Source organism: Oncorhynchus gorbuscha, linkage group LG11 (genome assembly GCF_021184085.1).
Source record: "Oncorhynchus gorbuscha isolate QuinsamMale2020 ecotype Even-year linkage group LG11, OgorEven_v1.0, whole genome shotgun sequence".
Taxonomy (NCBI): Eukaryota; Metazoa; Chordata; class Actinopteri; order Salmoniformes; family Salmonidae; genus Oncorhynchus; species Oncorhynchus gorbuscha.
The window spans coordinates 48,783,685-48,797,555 of record NC_060183.1 but is presented as its reverse complement, the minus strand read 5'-3'; the positions used below and the strand labels follow the sequence as shown (position 1 = coordinate 48,797,555).

The following is a 13,871-nucleotide window of genomic DNA, read 5'->3' as shown; positions in this document are numbered from 1 at the left end:
CCAGGTAGCCATTTGATTACCTGTTCAGGAGTCTTATGGCTTGGGGGTAAAAACTGTTGAGAAGCCTTTTTGTCCTAGACTTGGTACTCCGGTACCGCTTGCCATGCGGTAGTAGAGAGAACAGTCTATAACTGGGGTGGCTGGGGTCTTTGACAATTTTTAGGGCCTTCCTCTGACACTGCCTGGTGTAGAGGTCCTGGATGGCAGGCAGCTTAGACCCAGTGATGTGCTGGGCCGTACACACTACACTCTGTAGTTCCTTGCGGTCGGTGGTAGAGCAATTTCCGTACCAGGTAGTGATGCAACCAGAGCGACTTACAGGAGCAATTAGGGTTAAGTGCCTTGCTGAAGGGCACATTGACAGATTTCTCACCAATTTGGCTAGTCGGGAATCAAACAAGCGACCTTTTTGGTTACTGGCCCAATGCTCTTAAAACTTCTTATGGCCTTTGGGGCAGTATTGAGTAGCTTGGATGAATAAGGTGCCCAGACGTTCCCAGAGTAAACTGCCTGCTCCGCAGTGCCAGTTGCTAATATATACATATTATTAGTATATTTCGATAGAAAACACTCTGAAGTTTGAATGATGTCTGTGAGTATTACATAACTCATATGGCAGGCAAAAACCTGAGAGAAAATCAAACCAGGAAGTGGGAAATCTGAGATTGGTTGATTTCAACTCAGCCCCTTTTGAAGTTACAGTGGGATATTGGTCATCTTGCACTTCCTAAGGCTTCCACTAGATGTCAACCGCCTTTAGAAACTTGTTTGAGGCTTCTACTGTGAAGTGAGGCCGAATGAGAGTCGAATGAGTCAGAGGTCTGGCAGCAGTCACGCCATGGTCACGCGCATTTCACATGAGAGGTATCTCCTGTTCCTTTGCTTTTCTGAAGACAAAGGAATTCTCCGGTTGGAATATTATTAAAGATTTTATCGAACAAATCAAACATATATTGTGTACCGGGGATTCCTGGGAGTGCATTCTGATGAAGATCATCAAAGGTAAGTGAATATTTATAATGTTATTTCTGACTTCTGCTGACTCCAACATGGCGGATACATATATTTGTTCTCTGAGCGCTGTTCTCAGATTATAGCATGGTTTTCTTTTTCCGTAAAGCTTTTTTGAAATCTGACACAGCAGTTGCATTAAGGAGAAGTATATCTTTAATTCCATGTATAACACTTGTATTTTCATCAACATTTATGATAAGTATTTCTGTAAATTGATGTGGCTCTCTGCAAAATCACTGGATGTTTTTGGAACTGCTGAACATAACGCTCCCAATGTATACTGAGATTTTTTAAATATAAATATTAACTTTACTGAACAAAACATACATGTATTGTGTAACATGAAGTCCTATGAGTGTCATCTGATGAAGATCATCAAAGGTTAGTGATTCATTTTATCTCTATTTGTGCTTTTTGTGACTCCTCTCTTTGGCTGGAAAAATGGCTGTGTTTTCTGTGGCTTGGCTCTGACCTAACATAATCGTTTGTGGTGCTTTCGCTGTAAAGCCTATTTGAAATCGGACACTGTGATGGGATTAACAACAAGATTACCTTTCAAATGGTATAAGATACTTGTATGCTTGAGGATTTTTAATTATGAGATTTCTGTTGTTTTGAATTTGGTGACCTGCACTTTCACTGGCTGTTGTCATATCGATCCCGTTAACGGGATTTCAGCCCTAAGGGGTTTTAACCGCTAGGAAACCTGATGCTCCCAAGAAATCCACAAAAAAATGGTGATTTAAACCTACAACCCATTGGCTGCAAGGCAGGGATTCAACTCCAGAGCCACAGACTCCTGAGGCTATTAAGAGGCTATTTCTGAACAATTCTAAACAGGGAAGACTGAAGCCAATGCACTTCAAGAAAATTCAACCAGAACTATCATCTCCTTTGGTTGTAGGATACGATTTGTTTGTTGTCAAGTGAACTGACAGAACTCACTGAGAAACTCACTGCACAGATATGAACTGAGTTTGACGGCTAGCCCGTGGCTGTTTTCAACCTACTTTCTCTTCAGGTGTGACAGAGATCCTCCAGATACAGTGGACATAGGCTGCATATCCATTGGGATAACCAGGAGAGGAGAAGTTTTCACTACTGTCCTGTAAGCGGTCCCCACACCCTGCCCACGATACACAACACAGCACACAGTGAAAAAGAAACACACTCTAAACACACCACAGAAATGGATACAGTAAGCTACAATAGAGAAACTTTGCTGGGATACAAAAGACAAGTTTTTGTTTCAGCTGTCTCAACTAAGATTTCCCTTAGCCTTAAAAAGGAGGCACAATACCAAGCACTTGATGGTTGCTGATTGATTGGTTGTTGAATTGTAACAACTGTGGCCCGTTCCTGGGGCTTGAGTTCTCCAGATTACAACAATAAACTGAATTCAAATTTTTGGAAACTAAAGAATCAATCCATCTCCTTTGAATGGGTAGTAGTCAGATCTTGTGCAGGGTTTATTCTCATGTTCTCTCGGACATTTCAAGGGGTGAAAAGCCTACATGAGTCAGGGGGTCTGTGAAGTTGGATATGTCTTGTACACTTGTAGAGTTTGTGAGCTTGTGCGATGTCCCCTTTGCTCAGCCTTGTCCTCTGCCCAATGGGTGGCCTGACTCCATTGACATCATAACAGGCAGAATGGTGTCTAAGAAGATGCCTCTGAAGTTGAAATCTGCATTAAGGGAAACAGCGCCACTCGTCGCCCCAGTGCATTTGTTCTGGTTTTTGTTTACTTGATGAAAGGTAGAGGAGCATCCAGCATCGTGGTAAAAAAAAGCAAATTAGAGTACTCCGCTGTTCTATCACATGTGCAAAAATGAGGGGAAAAAAGTGTATGTTGTTTGAAGTAACTTCTTTGTTGTTGTAATATGGATGTGGTAGATTCGCCATTACGGATCCAGCTTTAAGAGAGACCTCTCCCTATTCTCTCTTTGCAAAACAAAATGTTTAATTTGTATTCAGCTGATTTTTAAGCCATTTTTGTACTGTCAAAACGCAACCATTCATCCTAGACATCACCATCATTAACAACCGTTCCATCACTAGAAAATAACCATTCATCCTAGATCATTAACAACAGTTCCATCACTAGAAAATAACCATTCATCCTAGATATCACCATCATTAACACCAGTTCCAGCACTGGAAAATAACCATTCATCCTAGACATCACCATCATTAACACCAGTTCCAGCACTGGAAAATAACCGTTCATCCTAGACATCACCATCATTAACAACAGTTCCAATACTGGAAAATAACCATTCATCCTAGATCATTAACAACAGTTCCAGCACTGGAAAATAACCGTTCATCCTAGACATCACCATCATTAACAACAGTTCCAATACTGGAAAATAACCGTTCATCCTAGATCATTAACAACAGTTCCAGCACTGGAAAATAACCGTTCATCCTAGACATCACCATCATTAACAACAGTTCCATCACTAGAAAATAACCATTCATCCTAGATCATTAACAACAGTTCCATCACTAGAAAATAACCATTCATCCTAGATCATTAACAACAGTTCCATCACTGGAAAATAACCATTCATCCTAGATCATTAACAACAGTTCCAGCACTAGAAAATAACCATTCATCCTAGACATCACCATCATTAACAACAGTTCCAATACTGGAAAATAACCATTCATCCTAGATCATTAACAACAGTTCCAGCACTAGAAAATAACCATTCATCCTAGACATCACCATCATTAACAACAGTTCCAATACTGGAAAATAACCGTTCATCCTAGATCATTAACAACAGTTCCATCACTGGAAAATAACCGTTCATCCTAGATCATTAACAACAGTTCCATCACTGGAAAATAACCATTCATCCTAGATCATTAACAACAGTTCCATCACTGGAAAATAACCATTCATCCTAGACATCACCATCATTAACAACAGTTCCAATACTGGAAAATAACCATTCATCCTAGATCATTAACAACAGTTCCAGCACTAGAAAATAACCATTCATCCTAGACATCACCATCATTAACAACAGTTCCAATACTGGAAAATAACCATTCATCCTAGATCATTAACAACAGTTCCAGCACTAGAAAATAACCATTCATCCTAGACATCACCATCATTAAAAACAGTTCCAATACTGGAAAATAACCATTCATCCTAGACATCACCATCATTAACACCAGTTCCAGCACTGGAAAATAACCATTCATCCTAGACATCACCATCATTAACAACAGTTCCAATACTGGAAAATAACCATTCATCCTAGACATCACCATCATTAACAACAGTTCCAATACTGGAAAATAACCATTCATCCTAGACATCACCATCATTAACAACAGTTCCAATACTCAACTGAAGGTTAGACTAAATCAAATGTACAAATGAGGGGGGAGCAGTCTGAACGAGGGCTTTATGCTGTGCCAGGCTTAGTGGAGCAACAGTGAGAGACTTATTTTGGGAGAAAGAGTAATTTTTGCAAAATTAGTCTTCTGTTTCTAATCACAATCAGAAAACTGTTTTCTTTGGGTATGGACATGGAAAGTATGACAATTAGAAGATTTGATGCTTTGCAGGCTATCATGTCAGGTGAAAAACAAAGTAGCCTGCAAATCTCCTCCCCTTATTTTGGGAGTTCTTTATCTTGATGGACATGGAAAATGTTTTAGTTGGGTATGGAAATCTCAGAATTTTAGTTGGTGGCCTTCCTAAGCCAGGATTCAGACACGGCAAGGACATTAGGGTTAGCAGAGTGTGCTAAAGCAGTGAGTAAAACAAACTTAGGGAGGAGGATTCTGATGTTGACATGCATGAAACCAAATCAAATCAAATGTATTTATATAGCCCTTCGTACATCAGCTGATATCTCAAAGTGCTGTATAGAAATCCAGCCTAAAACCCCAAACAGCAAGCAATGCAGGTGTAGAAGCACGGTGGCTTGGAAAAACTCCATAGAAAGGCCAAAACCTAGGAAGAAACCTAGAGAGAAACCAGGCTATGGGGGGTGGCCAGTCCTTTTCTAGCTGTGCCGGGTGGAGATTATAACAGAACATGGCCAAGATGTTCAAATGTTCATAAATGACCAGCATGGTCCAATAATAATAAGGCAGAACAGTTGAAACTGGAGCAGCAGCACGGCCAGGTGGACTGGGGACAGCAAGGAGTCATCATGTCAATTAGTCCTGAGGCATGGTCCTAGGGCTCAGGTCCTCCGAGAGAGAGAAAGAAAGAGAGAAAGAGAGAATTAGAGAGAGCAAACTTAAATTCACACAGGACACCGAATAGGACAGGAGAAGTACTCCAGATATAACAAACTGACCCTAGCCCCCGACACATAAACTACTGCAGCATAAATACTGGAGGCTGAGACAGGAGGGGTCAGGAGACACTGTGGCCCCATCCGAGGACACCCCTGGACAGGGCCAAACAGGAAGGATATAACCCCACCCACTTTGCCAAAGCACAGCCCCCACACCACTAGAGGGATATCTTCAACCACCAACTTACCATCCTGAGACAAGGCTGAGTATAGCTCACAAAGATCTCCGCCACGGCACAACCCAAGGGGGGGGGGGGGGCGCCAACCCAGACAGGATGATCACATCAGTAACTCAACCCACTCAGGTGACGCACCCCCTCCCAGGGACGGTATGAGAGCGCCCCAGTAAGCCAGTGACTCAGCCCCTGTAATAGGGTTAGAGGCAGAGAATCCCAGTGGAAAGAGGGGAAGGAGGCAGAGACAGCAAGGGCGGTTCGTTGCTCCAGAGCCTTTCCGTTCACCTTCCCACTCCTGGGCCAGACTACACTCAATCATATGACCCACTGAAGAGATGAGTCTTCAGTAAAGACTTAAAGGTTGAGGCCGAGTTGCGTCTCTGTTATGGGTAGGCAGACCGTTCCATAAAAATGGAGCTCTATAGGAGAAAGCCCTGCCTCCAGCTGTTTGCTTAGAAATTCTAGGGACAATTAGGAGGCCTGCGTCTTGTGACCGTAGCGTACGTGTAGGTATGTACGACAGGACACCATGAATATGGATTCATTTTTTTGCATCATTTTTGGACAGAAAGTTTCTGATTTATGCAATGTTACGTAGATGGAAAAAAGCTGTCCTTGAAATGGTCTTGATATGTTCTTCAAAAGAGAGATCAGGGTCCAGAGTAAAGCCGAGGTCCTTCACAGTTTTATTTGAGACGACTGTACAACCATTAAGATTAATTGTCAGATTCAACAGAAGATCTCTTTGTTTCTTGGGACCTAGAACAAGCATCTGACTCCGACTCGCTGCTTAATGGGGAAAACCGGTTGAAAGTGTCTGTCGGCTGAATGAGCGACACCGGTTGAGCATTCCTACAGCATTTCCTTCCAGAAACCGTGAGAAAGTTGTCCGGCTGCGGGGACTGTGCCAGGGGATTTATACTACTATCTGTACTTACTGGTGGCACAAACACTGTTTCATCCTTTCCTACACTGAAATTACCCTTGCCTAACGATTGCGTCTGAAGCTGGGCTTGTAGCACAGCTATCCTCGCCGTAAGGCGATTGTTCTCCTGTATATTATGAGTACAGCGACTGCAATTAGAAGGCATCATGCTAATGTTACTACTTAGCTTCGGCTGTTGGAGGTCCTGACAACCATGTCCAGATAAAGCGTCCGGAGTGAAAAAGTTGAGGGAAAAAACAAAAATATAAACGGTAATTAAAAAGTAAAAACCATAAAGTTGTCAGGTAGCAAAATTGGTTGGCAACAAAACGCACAGCAACACGTAAACAAGTCTGCAAGTTGTGACCGGAAATGAGGAGGCTTTTTCGATCACAGAAGTCAACGAATGAGGGTGCCTGGGGACATGCAGGGCCTGGGTTTACCTCCACATCACCCGCGGAACAGAGGAGGAGTAGTATGAAGGTGCAGCTAAAGGCTATCAAAACTGGTCGCCTAGAGCGTTTGGGGACAAAGAATAAAAGGAGCAGATTTCTGGGCATGGTAGAATATATTCAGGGCATAATGCGCAGACAGGGGTATGGTGGGGTGCGGGTACAGCGGAGGTAAGCCCAGGCACTGGGTGATGATAAGAGAGGTTGTATCTGTATCTCTGGACATGCTGGTTGTAATGGGTGAGGTCACTGCATGTGTGGGAGGTGGGACAAAGGGTATCAGAGGTATGAAGAGTGGAACTAGGGGCTCCATTGTAAACTAAAACAATGATAACTAACCTGAACAACAGTATACAAGGCATATTGACATTTGAGAGAGACATACAGCGAGGCATACAGTAATCACAGGTGTTGATTGGGAGAGCTAGCTAAAACAGCAGGTGAGACAACAACAGCTAATCAGCTAGCACAACAACAGCAGGTAAAATGGTGTTGACTAGGCAGAGAGGGTTGGATTAACTACACACAGAGCCTGAGTGCGGCTGGGGCTGACAGATAAAAACATAAACAAACAGAATGGAGTACTGTGATTAATGGACAGTCCAGCAGGCATCAGCTATGTAGCCAAGTTTACAGCAAGGATCCGGTGGAGTATTGGGCTCTAGCCGTGTATGAGTGTGGTTCGGGTGAACAGCTAAGTAGGCCGGGAAGTGGGCCTCAGGGATAGCTTCAGTACTGCGTGCAAGCTAGCTGTGAAGATCAGAAGAAGTGGTCCAGGGATTACTGCAGGAATCCGGCATTGTTGTGGAGAGACAGTTATCCAGGCTAAAAAAAACTGGCTGGCTGTGCAGAAGGTAAAGCCGCTAGCAGTGGCTAACAATGACTAAATATATTGTAGCTAGTTAGCTGGTTAGCTTCTGGAGGTTCTTGAATGTGTTCTAAAAATTAAAAATAATAGCTATTCCGTATCGCATTGGGTGAGGCAGGTTACCGGAAGGTATAATCGAATTAAAAATCTAAAAGAGATTGAAAATAAATATGGGTCCGGTGAGTGGTTGGGCTAGCTGGGGACACAGCGATTCAGACAGTTAGCAGGCCTGTGCTAACAAGCTAACAGTTAGTAGGCCGGGGCTAAACAAGCTAGCAGTTAGCAGACCGGGGCTAAACAAGCTAGAGGTTAGTAGACCGGGGCAGGCTAGCAGTTAGCAGGCCTAATTAGCAAGCAAGCAGATAGCAAGGGCTAGAAAGTTAGCCTTTGGGGGACGTCACGATGGGGTTAAGTCTGTTTATGCCTCTTCATGCGGTGACATCGATAGACCAGGTGTGGGTCCGGATATTGTAGCCCAGGAGTATGCTTCGGTGGTAGCACAGGAGCTCTGGCCGGGCTAGCTTCAAGCTAAGTGGATGGAAACGCTAGCAAGGAGTAGTCATCCGGGGTAGCGGTTCCGGTTCCGTTTGCTGTGGGAATCCGGGGATAAAAATAATAGGTCCGTTATGCTCTGGTTAAAGTCGCCTTGTTCGACTGGCGAGAGCTTTCCGAGCTAAAGGTTAGCTGATGACCGCTAGCAATGGTTTGCTGACTGATAGCTGGTAGTTAGCTGGCTAGCTTCAGTTGAGGGGTTCCAGATCTGAAGTAAATATAAATACTTTAGAAGAAAAAAAGCAGATCCACGCTACATTGGGTGAGGCGGGTTGCAGGAGAGTATTTAGATGTTGAGGTTTATCAAAATATTTTAAAAGATATGCGAAGACAAATATGTAAAAACGAATATATACAAGGGACACGACAGGACAAGACGTCTGACTGCTACACCTTCTTGGACAGAAAAAAGCATGACCGGTTTGCCGGTGGGTCAGTCATGGTGTGGGGTGGCATTTCTTCGGGGGGCCGCACAGCCCTCCATGTGCTCGCCAGAGGTAGCCTGACTGCCATTAGGTACCGAGATGAGATCCTCAGACCTCTTGTGAGACCATATGCTGGTGCGGTTGGCCCTGGGTTTCTCCAAATGCAAGACAATGCTAGACCTCATGTGGCTGGACTGTGTCAGCAGTTCCTGCAAGAGGAAGGCATTGATGCTATGGACTGGCCCGCCCGTTCCCCAGACCTGAATCCAATTGAGCACATCTGTCTCGCTCCATCCACCAACGCCACGTTGCACCACAGACTGTCCAGGAGTTGGCGGATGCTTTAGTCCAGGTCTGGGAGGCGATCCCTCAGGAGAACATACGCCACCTCATCAGAAGCATGCCCAGGCGTTGTAGGGAGGTCATACAGGCACGTGGAGGCCACACACACTACTGAGCCTCATTTTGACTTGTTTTAAGGACTTACATCAAAGTTGGATCAGCCTGTAGTGTGGTTTTCCACTTTAATTTTGAGTGACTCCAAATCCAGACCTCCATGTGTTGATAAATTTGATTTCCGTTGATCATTTTTGTGTGATTTTGTTGTCAGCACATTCAACTATGTAAAGAAAAAAGTATTTAATAAGAATATTTCATTCATTCAGATCTAGGATGTGTTATTTTAGTGTTCCCTTTATTTTTTTGAGCAGTGTATTTATCAATTTTACAGTAGTTATATAGGAACAAGTTGAAGTAGACAGTAGACACTGTACACTTGAAGTAGACAGAAGTGTGATATTTAATGTGTAAATACACTATATATACAAAACCCCTTCAAATTAGTGGATTTGGCTATTTCAGCCACACCCGTTGGTGATGTTTCACAAGTTTGGACAGCACAGTATAGTACAGTAGAGTTCAGTACAGTACAACATAGCATACTAGATTAGAGTACAGTATGATGTACTGTACTGTACTGTATTGTATTGTACTGAACATAATACTTTACTGTTCTGAACTCTACTGTGCTGTACTCTACTGAACTCTACTGTTCCCTGCTGTGTAACCTGTAATGTCAAAACTTGTGAAACATACATGTCTATGACTGGTTCAGATTTGGTTTGGTACAGACCAACCAAATGTGGTTTTGTTTGGGGGCAGAGCACATTAGAATAATAGCCAGTTTGTATAATAATATCTAAATATTCAATGGTATATATTGCTTATTTCTGCCTTTGTTTACCTATTCAGGATACATCATGAAGAGAATTATATTCATATCCATAATTATGCGTTTCTGTATGGTACAGATCATGTACCCATGATGTAATTCCGTTACAGTAAATCTGTTACCGGATGTAAACCCATTTAACTTACTATAGTTCAATAACCAAAATCAATTTTTGTCAAAGTCAAGATGTCAAGTCATAGCTGATGGCACATTTCTTTCGGCAGATGTAAATGAATCTTAATTCAGAACAGATATTTAACAGAGTTTTTGGAAAATGTGTCTGCCGTGTGTGGTCACATATGTGGTCACATAAAAAAAAAAATGTTTTTACCTAAATTCTGTTACCAAACCTTGCATCTGCATAGTTCTTCCAGTAAATGTGTGTTTTTTTTTTGTCAAATGTTCAGTGGAAATTGTTAAAATTAGTCACTAGGTTTGTTTGGTAACATTTTGAAATCTCAGCATAATTACGTTTTCGTGGAATTTCCCTTAAAGACCAAAAAAATTACATCTGTGCTATATAGATTGCAAAATAGTTTTCCGATGTACCAATTCCATGGCACATAGTTTATTAACTGATAAGCAAAACAACATCAGATTCAAAACTTAAAAATGTTCAATTTACATTATTATACAAAATTCTTGCAACAAATATAATGTTATATATACTGTATGGGGGGATACAACCATCCCAGCTCTGCAGATTTTGCTGTGAAGAAATCCAATCATGAGATAATATATTTTGGTACTGTCCAGCTTTGCCAAGAGTGTGCAAAGCTGTCATCAAGGCAAAGGACGGCTATTTTGAAGCATCTAAAATCTATTTTGATATGTTTAACACTTTTTGGTTACTACGTCATTCCATATGTGTTATTTCATAGTTTTGATGTTTTCACTATTATTCCACAATGTAGAAAATAGTAAATATAAAGAAAAACCCTTGAGAAGGCGTGTCCAAACTTTTGACTGGTACTGTATATATTAGCCAAAGTGCAAGTAATCTTCAACTGTCCCTCAGGGAATCAATTGACATTGTAATTACACACTTAGGAGTCATTCATAAACATTTACTGCCACAGAAAAATACATTTTTGGGGGCAAAAATTATATCAAATCCTATTGAATAATATCATGCAATTTACAGACGAACGGGGACAAGTACAGAAATATCCCTGATGAAAACCTGCTCCAGAGCACTCAGGACCTCGGACTGGGGGCGAAGGTTCACCTGAAAATAACTATGCAGCGACGTTCCCCCTCCAACCTGACAGAGCTTAAGATGATCTGCAGAGAAGAATGGAAGAAACAACCCAAATACAGGTGTACCCAAGAAGATTTGAGGTTGTAATTCCTGTCAAAGATGCTTCAACAAAGTACTGACCAAAGGGTCTGAATACTTATGTAAATGTGATATTTCCTTTTTTAACATTTTTAATACATTTGCAAAAATGTCTAAAAACCTGCTTTGCTTTGTCATTATGTGGTACTGTGTGTAGATTAATGAGGGAACTTTAAAAAAATCTATTTTAGAATAAGGCTGTAACGTACAAAATATGGAAAAAGAGGTCTGAAAACTATCCGAATGCACTGTAGATTCATGCAAAAAAATAGAAAATAGACTCGCTTTGTCCTATAGGAAATGATTTGAGACTACAATAGTTTTTAATTTAGAACCATATAAGATTAAGCATTGATTTGGGTATTTTAGCAGCTATTCAGTTAGATAGTGTTGAATTCGATTCCATATTTATACTCTGTAAAAGTAAGTAAATGCTAATACAAAAATCTATTTTCCATATTTCTAACCACGAGGAAAAACTAGTTTGGTTCTCAGTTTTAAGGCATATACGTAGAGTTAGATGGAGGACTAATATTTGTATTAGTTTCATTATAGCATCTGTGACAACATGGGATGTTCCATTGAGGCTATCTCCACCTGAAACTAGGGCATTTTCTTCTTATTTTGTGTTTTATTAGTATCAAGCTAATATTGCTGATTTACCGCCCCCTGAGGTGCTTGAGTCCTGAACCAAATCTTTTGTCATTCATTTATTGTGGCCATTAGATAGCAGTGATATAGCTTAAGAACATGAATGAACCTTTGGCAACCCAATATGACGAAGAAGACAATGCTCTGATCATTGGCTGATCGATCCCAACCCTTAGGAATCCACCCAGTTGATTAATTGAAAAAGTTGGAAGCCCTCAATGTCAATGTCCATGCCTGCTAACACAGGTTGTATCCATCTAGATTCTTCTATCTATCTCTATGTGCATACACCATCTCTAGACACGTGTTCCGGCAAATTAATTGGAGTATATCATTCAGAGAACACATTCATTGATGAACATGCTTTTAGGTTTAATTGCAGCTGTTTGGATCTTATGTTATTCTAGATGGACATGGATTTTGACTGCACTGGGTATTCAATTGAGACAGGTCTCTGTTACAGGAAGGCCATAAAGATCATCAAGGACAACAACCACCCGAGCCACTGCCTGTTCACCCCGCTATCATCCAGAAGGCGAGGTCAGTACAGGTGCATCAAAGCTGGGACCGAGAGACTGAAAAACAGCTTCTATCTCAAGGCCATCAGACTGTTAAACAGCCACCACTAACATTGAGTGGCTGCTGCCAACACACTGACACTGACACTGATTCAACTCCAGCCATTTTAATAATGGGATTTGATGGGAAATGATGTAAAATATATCACTAGCCACTTTAAACAATGCTACCTTATATAATGTTACTTACCCTACATTATTCATCTCATATGCATACGTATATACTGTACTCTATATCATCTACTGCATCCTTATGTAATACATGTATCACTAGCCACTTTAACTATGCTACTTTGTTTACATACTCATCTCATATGTATATACTGTACTCGATACCATCTACTGTATCTTGCCTATGCTGCTCTGTTCCATCACTCATTCATATATCTTTATGTACATATTCTTTATCCCCTTACACTGTGTATAAGACAGTAGTTTTGGAATTGTTAGTTAGATTACTTGCTGGTTATTACTGCATTGTTGGAACTAGAAGCACAAGCATTTCGCTACACTCGCATTAACATCTGCTAACCATGTGTATGTGACAAATAACATTTGATTTGATTTGATTTTTCAAGGGAGCCCTGCATGAAAAGAATGTTTCATTTGTTTTCATTTTATTACGATCCCCATTAGCCATGATGCCATGATGACAGGTAATCTTCCTTGGGGCTGACACATAATGAACAATACATTACAAATAAAAATAATTTACAATTTACATTTACAATTACAAAACAATGAATAAGGAGACATTACAGACAGTTAAAATACCTGAAAGGTAACTTTTAACATTCAATTAGCGTATTCAGGGATCGGCATCTGTCAAGTGATATGGTCGATCACATTTTTTCTTGAATGTGAATTTACTTTTTGCTTGGGAAATGTGAGTTGGTAAGGAGTTCCATTCAGTGATGACTTGAGGAGATGTGTCCTTGCTAAGGTTTGGTGATTATATCTATTACTGGTATACACTAATTGGACTGAGAAATTATGGGTTTTCATTTCTTGAACTGGATTACATTTCTGAGAAAAATCTAAAACCGGAGAGTAATTTACTTTTAACACAAAGCCATGGCCAAGGCAATGAGTAGTTAGTCTGACAGCTCTGTTTTGAGCTAGCTGGAGTTTTGTAAGATTCTGTGTTGATGCAGGTGAATGGACAGTAGTCTAGGTGTCTAGGTGTGACAGGACCAAAGATTTAATCACCTTACAAATGTTAGATATTAGTATATTTCTTGGGGGTTCACACCTATACATTTTCCCATCTTAATAACAATGTGGTCAATATGATCAGACCAGGATAGCAATGCTTCCAATGTGTCACCC

The 13,871-nt window shown here is 41.1% G+C and overlaps 1 pseudogene; it reads right to left on the bottom strand.

The window, feature by feature from the left end:
* Positions 1-10,066, bottom strand: part of LOC124047676 — a 48,929-nt pseudogene extending 38,863 nt beyond the window's left edge.
* Positions 10,067-13,871: the final 3,805 nt, after the last annotated feature.